Source organism: Adiantum capillus-veneris, chromosome 24, assembly GCF_014529385.1.
Source record: "Adiantum capillus-veneris isolate H3 chromosome 24, ASM1452938v2, whole genome shotgun sequence".
Lineage (NCBI taxonomy): Eukaryota > Viridiplantae > Streptophyta > Polypodiopsida > Polypodiales > Pteridaceae > Adiantum > Adiantum capillus-veneris.
Genome location: NC_140954.1, coordinates 139,915,303 through 139,929,192, shown reverse-complemented (window position 1 = coordinate 139,929,192; position 13,890 = coordinate 139,915,303).

Below are 13,890 nucleotides of genomic sequence, written 5' to 3'. Positions count from 1 at the left end.
CAACAAATGGCACTTGAAGCCTGTTGTGAAGGTTTTGTAGCACTAAAATAATCATCCACAACTCCCCCCTCCATGTTCAATGGCATGGTGTGCAAGGACCACACGACAATGTACATTAGAATTATAAAAAATTATTGAACACAATTAAATACAAAGATCTTAAATGACAGAAGAAGCGACGTATTCCAAAATGAGTAAGCATCATTTTATTTCCAAATTTGAAGTCATTACATATCCATTGAAAAAAGGTGTTTTTGTACATATTACTAGCTACAAGCTCGCTCGTATCTGACGGGCTAGTGCCAAATCTTTTTGAATTATAGTTACATGCTTGGCATGGATGACACACAAGTTGGTATCCTCAAATAAACCCTCAAAGTATGCCTATGTGGCTTCTTGAGTCCTTCGAGGCCGATGGGTTGCATACGTAACTCATTGTTGTAGCTTTGCACAGTCTCCTTGCATGTTCGTGCAAAAGGATCCCTTTAGATGAGAAGTTCCACACACTTTTAATAATGTCGAATATCAACAAAGGCTCTGCTAAAATGGCGCACTTTCTGAGGTTGCCGCTGTAGTGCCTCTTGCCCGTCTTGCTGTAAAACTTTGTTTTGTGGCAGCGCTTGGAGGGTGAGGTTGCATCCTCTAGGACAAAATTTTCATTTCTAGACTCGTATTCTTGAGGTCTTAACAATAAAAATATGACACTCATCCTCTCTAGCCTTCATTGCTTCACAATTTGGCATGTGTCAAGCTTGAAAAAAAACACCAACTTAGTTCCAAACACTGCAAGAAAAGAAAAGCAAAAAGTGAAGGTCATACAACGACAATGAAAGTGAAACGTCACATGATTCTTTTCTCACCATTAGATGGTAGTCATAAAAGACAACCATTGCTTATTGAAGCCTCTTCAAATGGACAAAATATTATTTGACATAAGGTAAGGAAATCCCTTGTCAATGTTATCAGCATGATTCCTTGCATTGGTAGCTTTCTAAGCACTTTGTGGAGATTGTACAAAGAAAGATGAGGGTATTGTCTCCTCGATGTGCAAATAGTGACCTAGACGTGAGAAAACATCTTCATTGGAGGCCCCTCTAGCAAGTTTCACCTTGCGTGGCACTGGGATTACATTCTCAGTAACTCCTCGTTCCCTCAAAGCATTCTTGAAGAGGCCATGTAGTGCAGTGTAACCCTTTGTACTAATTCCAAATTCATCACAGTCCTTCTCCAAATCAACATCACTTACAAGATTAGAAAACTTACACATCACCTCCTTGGTTATAGAAAAATATATATTTTTTTCCTTTGGTGTGTTCAAGAGTGTTATGACATCTGACTTCTTAAGGAAACTAGTACGCAAATAAATGGGATCCTCTTGGTTTGGCTACCACATGTCTTTTGGATGAAATTCCTGCAAGAAGAATAAAAAATAAAACAATCACCACAAAAGCGACTTCATACATGTACGAAATGTGATAGGGTATTCAAAAATCCACCTTGTAGCTATAAATCTTCTCATCCAAGCACGACCTTTGGGAGCAAGGGTCTCTATGGATGAGAAGATCCTCTCAGGATCCCTTGCACCTAAAGGTGTCTCTTTCAAACTCAATATGGTACCCTCAAGATTTGCAATCCTACCATCCTTCTCTTCCACATGTTGCTAAAGAGTTTGTGCTTTTTTCTCCATATGAATGATTCTTATTGCAGACTAGAATTGTTATGAATGATAACTTGGTGTTAATGCATCCACCATTTCACACTATAAACTCTAATAGTAGACAATCGCTTGCAGTAGCCAAGAAGACTTGGCTCCCCTCTACCTACATATTGCAAGAAGGTCGGGAGACTATTGAATGTTGGATACACATTAACCAAAGGGTCATTGGGGTAGAGGCAACCATCCACCCGAAGGTCCTCATCTGTGTGACCTGGACAACGGCATTGTTCTAATGTACGTAGTTCATAATGCTTGGAGGGTGCAAGCTCTTTTGACAACCGGATATGTACGCGTTTTGTTTTTGATGATCTTTCTGTGGATGGGAGGTTTGTAATGTTTCCTAGCTCCATGGAAAGGGGAATAAAGCTGGCCTCAAGCAAGAGTCAAGAGCTGCGGCAAAGCCACAGAGGGGAGATGTAAGCTATGGACTGAAGAGCTATGGGATGGAGAGCTTCAAGAGAGATATGGAGTGCAGAGGAGAGCTATGGAGTGGATAGATTTGGGATGGATAGCTTGCAAGAGAGCTATGGAGTGGAGAGATGCAAAAGAGCTATGGAGTGGAGAAGAGGGATATGGAGTGGAGATCTGCAGGAGAGCTATGGAGTGGGGAGGAGAGCTATGGAGTGGAGAGTTTTGGGATGGAGATCTGCAGGAGAGATATGGAGTGCATAGCTGTAAGAGAGCTATGGAGTGGAGAAGCGGGCTATGGAGTGGATATTTGCAGGAGAGCTATGGAGTGGAGATCTGTAGAAAGCTACAGAGTGCAGAGGAGATCTATGGAGTGGAGAGCTTTGGGATGGAGAGATGCAGGAGAGCTATGGAGTGAAGAGCTATGGGATGGAGAGCTGTAGGAGAGCTATGGGGGGGAGAGCTGTAGCAGCAAAGCTATGGAGTGGACCTGTAGCAAGGAGAGGGAAGGAGGAAGAGCGTGTGCTGAAAAGTAGGAGAGAGAAGAGAGAGGGACAGGAGTGAGAGAGAGGGTGTGATTTTGAAGGGAAATAAAAAAAGATGGGAAGTTTGATATTTAGCAGGTCTAGTAGTGAGATTTTGAGCGAGAAAATTGATTTTTGAGTATACATTGGGTTGGGGAGAATTTTTGAGTAAAAGTGAGGTTTTTTTGAGCTTTTTTTTTTAAAGTTCTTTTTTGGGCTGAGGCTATGGACGCCCTTGATAATGTGGCTAAAAAGGGGGGAGGGTAGTTATTGTCAAAAGGACCACCACTCTTTTGGGTAGAGAGAGAATGTACCTATCCTCCCTCCCTAGCCTCTATTTCAACCTACAAAAAGCCTATCAGCCTAAAAAAAAGCCTATGAAAATACCCTCATTCAATGGCCAAAACTGTAACATGCGCTAGAAAGAGCAAGGAAACTTCTATCTTCATTTCTCATGAACCTCCATGTGATTATTGGCCAAAAAGAAGCTCTCCGTGCTCTTGATAAATCTCATCATATTCTCTCTCTCTCTCTCTCTCCCTCTCCACAAAAGTCTCTATACCTATGCCTGCTCAAGTTTATACATAATTAACTATGCATGTTACTACTTCTTAATGCTTACATATGTTCTTTCCAACCTGATTCTTTCTTAATCCCCATAAAGTCTATCACCCGCAAGGTGTAGGGAGGCATTGTAGAACGACCTAATCAAAACTAGCACAAAATTATCAAATCCGTGGATTTGGCAACCCGGCTAGGGCATAGAAGCACAAGCATCGGATGAATAGGATAGAGGATTCAAGAGATCACCTCTCCATTGCAAAGTAGAGATTAGCCATGGCAAGACTAACTCTAAATCTACTCTAACACTAATCAATTAATCTCCTACACACATCAAGCCCATCGAAGTCCGACTTGCCATAGACTAGAAACCCCAAGCACACTAATGACAACACACTAATTACCACATATCAATTAAGGAAATTCATCAATAGCTTACACACATGAGGTGAATGGTGCTATAGCTTCTTAGATGGGTACTTTGGATACAATAAAATCAAAATTGCACTAGAGGACCAAGCTGAAATAGCTTTTATAACCAAATTCAGAGTGTTCGCATTTCGTGTTATGGCTTTTGGCTTAACCAATGCTCCTGCTACCTTCCAAAGATTAATGAACACTGCTTTTAGAGAATATTTGAGGGAGTTTTATGAAGCTTTCTTAGATGAATTTTGTGTTTATTCCTCTTGGAAAGAACATCTATCATGCTTACAAAAAGTGTGTGAAAAGTGCAGTTTGTATCGCATCTCATTAAACCCTTTCAAATGCCAATTTTGGGTTAAACATGGAGTCATTTTAGGGCATATAGTGTCCAAAAACGGGATTCCCACAGATGAGAGAAAAATTAAAGCCATTGCTGAATTGCCACCACCTACAAACTGTAAGGGAGTTCAAAAGATCATGGGCCATGTTGGTTATTACTGACGGTTTATTTTAAACTTTGCCGAAATAGCTCGTCCATTGTACAAACTTCTTATTAAGCTCCACTGGACCGCGGAGTGTGATTGTGCTTATGAGTCATTGAAAAAGACTTGACTAGTAATCGCATCCTACGAGTGCCCGATTGGAATGTAGTTTTTCATGTGCATATTGATGCATCAAACTTTGCTATTGGGTGTGTTCTAGCTCAACCAGGAGAACATAAATTGGACTACCCCATCATCTTTGCAAGTCGTCAATTAAATGATGATGAGAGAAACTATACCACTATAAAGCGAGAAGGTTTAACTATGATTTACACAGTAAAGAATTTTTGCTACTACCTTCTTGCCAACAAGTTTTTTTTTCTATGTTGATCATCAAGCAGTGTTGTATCTAGTAAATAAACCTTGTTCCACGGGAGGAATTACACAATAATTTTCTTGAGCTTGATTTTACCGTTATGGTGAGACATGATAAAAGACATTTCATGGCAGATCATTTATCTCGCATACCCAATGGTGAAGCCCCTACTGGATTTGATGATGAAGTGCCAAATACTTTCCTATTTCTAGTTGAGACCATACCTAAATGGAGTGAGAAGATTGTGAACTTTCTAGGTAATGGTTTTCCACCCAAGAAGCTTCGTAAGGATATAGCTTGAAACTGTTAGAAGAATGTGAACCTTATTCTCTAATTGTAGGAGCTCTCTACAAGCTAGGAAAGGAAGAAGTTCTTAGACATTGTGCTCATGAGGATAAGTATTTATACATACTGCAAGTAGCCCACATGGGTATAGCCGGAGGACATTTTTTAGAGGAGCTAACTGCTAGAAAGGTGTTGTAATCAGGCTATTGGTGGCCTATCTTATTTACGGATGAATCACTTTTTGCAAAAGGATGTGATGAATGCCAATGTTACAAAATCACACAATGAAAGGATAAGATGCCCTTATATCTTGTTAAAGTGACTCAACCATTTGAAAAATGGGGTTTATACTTTTTAGGTTCGATTAATTTGGCATCTCGTAACACTCAATCTCGATATATTATCATTGCCACTGGCTATGTGACAAAGTGGTCAGAAGCCAAGGCAACACGCAAGGCCGATACAAGGTCAACTACCAAGTTTCTCTTTGAGAACATTATTACAAGATTTGGTTGTCCCTTTGAAATTGTGAGTGAGAATGCTACTCATTTTATAAATGGAGTGATAAAGGAACTCAGACAAACTTCATGATAGCCCACCATCAGTCTACACCTTATTATGCACAAGCAAATGGCCAAGCTGAGAGCACTAACAAGACCTTGATTTCTATCTTGACCAAAATAATGGAAGCTCATCGCACAGATTGGGATTTGAAGCTGACATCAGCTCTATGGGCTTATCATACTTCTTACAAAGTGGCTATTAATTGTACACCGTTCAAAATGGTATATGGCTAAGAAGTAGTTATGCCATTGGAGTTTGTAATTCCTAGTCTGCGGGTAGCTTCACAAGAAGGTTGGGATAGGATTCCTTTAGTTGAGCGTTTATATATCCTTGAAAGGCTAGATAAAGAAAGACAATTGGTTGTGCAAAATGCATTTGTGGAGAAAGATAGGAGGAAGAAATGGTTTGACCGTCATCTAAAGAACAAAGATATCAATGTTGGTGATAAATTCCTTCTGTATGGAGTACGTAACAAAAAGAAAAAGTTGAAATATGCGGGAAAAGAACCATATAGAGTATGTAAAATTACCCCACAAGGTACCATTCGTGTGGAGACTCTTGATAGAGTTGAAACCGTTGGATTCCTCAATGGGAGAATATTTAAAACATATTATGATCCTTTAAGCCAAGAGGAGCTACATGATATCCATAAAAAATAGGCAACCAACACACAAAAAAAATTGAAGAAGATACAAGCTCAAGCTGAGGCTAAGGAGCAACAACAACACTTAAGACGCCAACGAGAGGCCAACCTTGGAGTTACACATGAATTCCACGTTGAAACAGAGGATAATTGGTTGGACTTTGACCTACCTCTAAGATACCCTATTGAGCTAAATAGCACCTATGGGAAAGTTCTATATAACGCCTTATTAGACACGGGTGAAAAATACAATCTGTTGTCATATGGAGTGTGGTGTCAGCTAGGAAAGCCATCTCTATGTGAGAGTACTTTCCAAGTCAAGGGTTTCAACAAGAAAAAAAATTGCAGTTTCTAGAATCTGGCACACTTCTGCAAGTTATGACAATGGGGTTGTATCTCAAGACTTTTTGGTCGTGCTTGCCGGAACTATGGAAGGTAATATAAACCTAGGATGCACGTGGATGATAGCAACAAAATGCACTATTGATTGGGGGACAAGAAGTGTCACAATGCAGAAACCAAATCTTAGCCCTGTCACTCAAGCCATAGTCCTTGAGATATTGCCTCTTGAGGAAATAAAATGCAAAACATTGCATGTCCAGGAGGTTGAACCATATGTCCCTACTATAGCCCAACTCTCTAGAGCTTCAACTTCTGTATTTGAAACAAAGCTTGAGACACACAAGACCCATTCTAATATAAAAAAGAAAACATAGAAGTGGGTTCCTAAAGCTTCTTTAGAGACCATTGTTGATACTATTGTGTTGGATTTCTAAAAGACTAAGGCTACTATGAAGGGAATGATCAAACCTGGATGCCAAAATGTAAATTGTGTTCTTACCTATCACTTGACTCATGTGAGTCAAATATTGTGACGATAAAGCCGATTGAAAATCGTGGGAATTAAAGATCATAGAGCACTATACACCTAATCCAGAGCTAGTTTGGGTTAAAGCAAGAAAGGCTTGTATCACTTAGCTCAGCCCTAGAAAAAAAAATGATGCTTCTTTCTCTTCATGTAGTTCCTATATGGAAATAGAAGATTCGACACAACCTCCACCTACCATTGTACATATCCATACAAACAAGAAAGAGTTTGCACCTCCCGTTGTAAGCTCACCACCTACAAATACGTTACAAATAAAATCATGGGAGAGTACCTTACCACCCTTGCAACTAGACGAAGTGCCTAGGGCGGTCAAAAACTATTGGTCAAAGTCTTCTCCCATAACAACTTGGAATAATTGGTTTCAAAAGGTGATGACATCATTCCAAAAGGTATGATCTACCCAAGGAAGGGGGGAGTGTTTTCTGATATCCATCATTCACTTGCTCCCCTCTTAACCTTCTTTCCTAACCTCTCAATCCTAGGAAATGTATAAATAAAGCCTTATACTCACAAAAACAAAAATAAAAAAGTGAAAGAGCAAGAGCCACCAAACAAAAATCTGAAAACCTACAAGTTCTATATATGACACAAAACAATAAAAACACATTATGTACAAGGACATGACCTTTTGACATGACCCTTATAATATTTGCACTCTAACCATCATCTATCTGTGTGTACAGATATGGCTAGTACGCTACAGTCATCCACTCCTACGTTGGGTGAGAGGTACCCTCTTTACTTTTCACAAGTGTTTCACATAGTCTACCCAGTGCTTGCATGTGAATGGGATTTTGTAGATACTCTAGCGTGTGAGAGGAATTTTGAGGAGTTAGAATGGCTGATATGTCTCTTGACCATGATTGATCCATACTTAGTAGAGAATGTCTCTCCAATTGTACAAGCTTACCCTTTTGAGCAAGATGACTATAGACGCCTAGTGATGGTCTTAGTGAGCATTTGTGCCTCTAATGATGAGGAAGAGTTACATGCTTACACAGATGGCATGTATGGTCGCACAGATAATGAATTTGTTTTTATTGACAATGACGAGGATAGGGGTTTAGCCTTAGGGTTACCTCCCCATCTCTACAATATCTTGTTCCCTTGACTCTCTGGGGGGGGGGGGGGGGACCAAATAATTAGGTTAGGGTTCCTTATGTCATTTGATTGTTTTCAATAAAGGTTGGTGGCTCCTAGAGGTATTCCTTGTATTTTCTAGCGTGTACAGGAACATGTTGCTATTGTTAGGATTTGGAACTTCATGGAATCTTTCCCTCATTCACTCTTCAAATCAAGCGTAATCATCAACATGAATAGGTGTTTATTGATCATTAGAAATGCCCCTTGTCTATTTTTTTGACATCCATGTTTGTCTGCTTTAAATGTGATTGATAGCACAATATTCAACACATTTCCTTAGATTAAGCATTAGATCCTATATATTTAATATCATAATCCCTTGTCTAGGTTAAAGAATCAAGTAGTCTGACTAAGCTAGTTTGGCCAAGTGAAGGCGTTACAGATCTTCTCTTAATACCATGGGAAATGCCTTCCTAATAGTCGATGGTTTCTTTAGGCTCTTAATCTGATTTAGGGATCATTGTGTGCAATGTACTAGGGCTTTCTAGTGGGTTTAGTCCTTATTGAACTTTCGCTTAAGTATTATAAAGGGAGTTTACTAGTGTGATGATCCTTGGGAGGGTAATAGTGTTATATGACTCCCCAAAGTTACAAAATTAAAATGTTCAAAATGAACAAACAAGAAAGTCAAAAGTGCCACAATGTAAAATCTTAAGCTAGAAGAGAAATCCCAACTTGATTTGGTACTTCACTCACATGTATCATCTATGGTACTAGAACCCTAGAGGTTCTCAATGTGGGAGCTTTTCCTTGAAAAGTAAAAAACCCAAGGCGTACAAAATAAGCACATGCATCAAAATTGAATTGATGTAAAAAGACTTTGGGGAGTCAAAGAAAGGGAAATAAGTCCAAGCGATGATTTCATGAGAAATTCCTTTATCGTAGCTTAACTACAAGGACTTCTAGGTATAGCCTCTAGTTAGCTCTCGGACATGAAAAACTTGGCTCTCATGATTAAACAACTTAATTGAACAGAGAAAATTGAGAAGCTTGCACATGTTATTAATGCTTGACCTCTTGTACCTTTCAATCGTTAAATTAGTGATCCCATACTTGTTTAGTTTTTGACCTTTACAATTGCTTATGCGCTTGATTATATTATAACTTAATGTTTACTGCTGACAAATTGTTTAATATTTTATTACAATCAATTTGTGTGCCTACAATTGCATATTCTTTTGAATTGTATATAAAAACCATGTATATTTCTAGAAACAACCTTAAGTATTCTTAGAAAGCATGCGTTATCAACCTCTGGAAGGTTGCAGGAGCATTGGTTAGACCAAAAGGCGTAACCCGATAAGCATAAATTCCCCACTCCGTTGCAAAAGCTGTTTTATGTTGATCAGTCGGTGCTATGGCTAGCTGGCTATATCCTGAAAAACCATCAAGAAAGGAGTATGCTGTTTTCCCTGATACATGCTCTAGAACATGATCAGTTATCTGCAGGGGATAATTGTCCCTGATTGTTGCAGCATTCACTTTCTTTAAGTTGACACACACTCGGAGTTTTCCATTCTTCTTGGGTACCACCACAATTGGAGATACCCAATCGGTGTGTTCAATCTCATATATGAATTCAGCTTCCATTAGCTTATCTATCTCTTCTTTGATTCGCTTAGCAAACGTATCATTATATGTGTATGGTCTCTGTCTGCTAGGCTTTGCATCTTGTTTTAGTGGGATTGTGTGTTGGCATATCGATGGTTCAACTCCCTTTAAGTCCTACGGATTGGTTCTAACCCCCTTTGTTTTTCTCTTTGCTCTATAGCGTTTCTGGCGTTGTTTAGTTTGGTTCGGAAAATCATAAAATCTGACATCCGTTATAGTTTCTTCATTTCCGCTTGAATTGTCCGTTGACTCGTTGTCTGCTTCATTTCCCCACTCTGGATGATCGGGAATGTCGTGAAACACCTCTTCTTCATCTTCCTTTTCCACTGTATGGTTCTTTTCAGTTTCTTTTTCGAGTACAGTTCTCAACATGAAGTACGGAACCACGTCGTACCCGTCCTTGTCGCAAAATTTTGTTGTGGGACCATCTAGAATTGCACAAACATCTAGGGTTGCTAGAATGTGTGTCCATTCTAATGGTTCAAGCGTGTCCTCTGGAAAGGGTTCTCCTATATAAGTTTCGTCTTCGATAGCCCTTTCTAAAATATATTCTTCTCGCCTCATACTTCCACATTTCGAGGCTCACCACATCCATAACTCCTTGGGCTTACCTAACCAAGCTGGAAATTCAGATCCCGCCAAAGTAGCTGAATCAAACTCCTCTACCGGTGTTCAGTTCACATCTTTGTAGCTATGGTCTTTCAAGTTCACGGCGTGTAGTGGTTTCCATATTTCTCAGGTATATGTGATCGTAGCCCCAATCCTGGACCATTTTCAACTGTCTCATGAATGGTCTTCCCAGTATGATATCATAGTTATTCTCCTTGCCAAAATCGACAATAGAAAAAGTATGTTCGTATTCAATGCCGCAAGAAGTCACTACGACTTTGTCTAATAACCCCATAGGTTTCTCCATGTGTCCATCTGCTAATTGGAGTTTCAACTTAGTCTTCCTTATTGCTGGTTTCCCCCATTTTTTCCATATTTCTTTTGTAGCAATGGCTACCCCAGCTCCGCTGTCTAGTATTGCCATCGTGTTCATGCCTTGGAATTCAACTGGTAAGGTTGTATTTCCCTCTTCACCTTCGCAATACTCTCCGACCTTGTTTAAGGGTACAGGCTTAGCGTTCTTTTGTGATTTGCTCAGCTCTTGTATAGCCTCTTGCAGTCTCGATGTTGGGTCTTTTATCCCAAATTTCTCCAAGCATTTTCCTACAGTGGTCCACATATGTGGTCTTAGCCTCAAAAGCTCAGCTAGAGTGATAGTGCATGTCACTGGTGTTGACAAGATCTCTATCAATCCTTGCAAGTCCATGACTTTTTCTGATGAAATTCTTCATGAGGGAAGTGCTCTAATCTCGGATTTTGCTTCATACTCTCCTATGTATGACGGTAAGGTATTCAGTGAATGAGGTTTACTCTCCATTGTTCTAACAGAGCCCCCATCTCCCTAGTAAGATTGCAGATCCAAGTCCACTTGAGATCCTGCCTCAAATTCCACGATGGGAGGATTCCTAATGTCCTTTTCCCAATTTGTCTGATTAGCTTGGCAACTTAGCTCATTTGCAAATTTTGCCTCTCTCACTTGTTTCCAAAATTCATTGTAATCCTCATCTCTTCCGTAAGACCTCTGTATGACTGGATGAAAACTCTCTATCTCCTGATCGGTTGTGTTCAATACTATGCGGTCATCCTTGTGTGTATTTTCAGGCTTTTGTGCACTGGGAGTCTTTTCAGCTACCCATGAAATGATAGTCTCTTGCTGAATTGGGTTTTCCGTTCCACAATTCATTGTTTCTCTTGGTGGTTCTAATAAGGCTTGTGCAGTCTCGATCATTCTCTGGCACATTTCAAGTCTCTGCTTTTTCAATTCCGCGTTTGGGTATGTCATCCACCTCTGTTCTTCTGTTTGTTTGTTCTTTAACCTAGCTTCGTAAGCTCTCATCAGTGCGTCCTATGGTTCGTGTACTTTGTCGACTAACACTGATCCCCCTGAGCTTAAGCTCATCGTCTCTTTGATACTCTTTTGTTTCTTTCTTTCCGGGCTCATCTCTCGTTTCCCGTTTTGACTCTCAAGTTTTTCTAATCTATCTTTAGTTTGTTTTAGTTCCTCAGCTAGAATAGCGTCTTCACGTTCTTTTCTCAACTTCATGCGTGCTTTTCTAGCTTTCCATGTGTTTCTCTGACTCCGCGGTCCTTGACTAACCACTTCAGTTGCTAACTTTCCATTCTCAGGTTCTCTAGTGGTTTTCTTAGCTTGAGCTCTAGTAACAACTTGCGTTGGTATCAGAGTTTCATTTTCAGACCCACTGCTGGTAGGAATAGTTTCTAGCATATTCAATGTCGTCTTTTGCACTTTGTTTGGATTCTTTGAACAATCCTCAATGAAGTGAGTAACCCCACACTCAGTGCAATAAGAGTTAATTCTAATGATTTCCGTATGTGTACAAACATTCATCAGATGGTCACCTCCACACTTGTAACAGGGTCCTAGTGCTGGTCTTGGTCCCACTTGATTCGTCCTTTGTGGATAGGATGGTCTTTGTCTTGTTAACCCTCCATGAGCTATGAACATCAATGTTCTTGCGTCCAAATTGTATCTCTCTTCATCAGAAGCACTTGTAACTGTTGGTGTTCCAACATTCCCAATCATGCCCCATGGTTCTGGTTGTTTGGGTTCTTCTGGTGGGTAATACACAGTTGGAGACATGTGTGCACCAGATTCTTCATAGTAGGCTTGAACAGGCACTAAGGCTTGTTCTTCCTGATTCTCTAAGGTTGGTGCATATCTAATGCCCACTGGTCTTGCTCCTGGTAAAGGTGGTTGTTGTCCCAATACCGGTTGTGGTCTTTCTATCCCCATAGGTCCTGGTACATTTCTCGTTGGGTATCGAGGTACTGGATGTACCTGAGGTGGTGATAATTGAGTAGGAGGTGCATACTGACGCTCCCTTACATACCCTTTGTTGTAATAGCACTCCTCTGTTGGATGGTTTGTCCATTTTTGTTCAATAGCACACCATTTCAGTGGTTTTGGCAATGGTTTTTGGTATGGTTCCATCCTTTTTAGAGCATCTTCTATCATTTGCTCTACATTTGGCATGGTTGTTGTTTGAACATTCTTTTTAGTGGTAGTCTCGCTAGCTATGGAGGAAGAGCTACTGGATGCAAAATCTGTATCCGCTGACACCTCTCCATAAACCGTACAGTTATCCACTAAGTACAATGCTTCTCTCGTTACTTGCTCGAAACTTGTACAAGCTTTCAAGTGCAAGTCCTTCTTGAGAGTGTCGTTTCTCAATCCTTCAATAAAGAGAACAGATAATCTATCATCTTGTGGTCGTTCACGTACTGGACATCTCTCAATGTATTGTTTGAAGCGAAGTGAAGCTTCCTTCACTTTTTCGTGTTCTCTCTGTTTAAAAGCATATATTTGTGAGACCGTATTGTGCTTAATCCCTCGTTTTGAGAATTCCTCAGCAAACTCTCTTAGCAAATGGTCAATGTCATGGAATCCCCCTCTGTTCAGTGGTTGAAACCATGTCAATGTCGTACCTTCTAGAGTAAGACCAAATCCCTCGTATTGTGTATGGAAATCTGTTATCTGCTCAGCTCTTAAGACTTGCTTAAAGAGTGACACATGTGCATACGGATCTCCTTAACCACCATACTTCTTTGGCATACACTTGGCTACTTCAGATGGTCTCATACGTCTATGGCCTGCTACCAATCTCATTGCTCCTGTGTCCCGGATAAAGCTTTCTCTAGCATCATGGACTTCGTGGGTTACCCTTGTCGGTTCCCCTGCCCTAAGTCTACTACTAGGAGGTAAATGTGATGGTTCCGCTTCGAACCTTGGACCTGGAGTGGTATACGTGGGGATTGGAACTGCACTACCTCGATTCGTATCCATTGACTCTCTGGAATGTAATGATCCCATTGGTCCAGGCTTCGAGTACTGAGGTTGACTGAAAGAGTCAGTAGCCTGAGTTCTTTGTCCTCCTGTTGTCATTGGGTTTTGCACTCCATTTGTTGGTGCTGGTCTTTGTGAGCTAGAAGTAACATAATACTGATGTAGTGGTCCCCCAAAGTATGTATATCCTTCTAATTCTTTCTTGCCCATTGTTGAGTATTGCCTCCCATACTTGTCGTAAGCGGCAATTTTCACTTCCGATCCCTCTGTGTAGGTAAAGACATAAAGTCTTTTTTGGTCTGTCAACTCTCCGGTGTAGGGTTCTTCACATCTATAATAGAGATCTTGCTC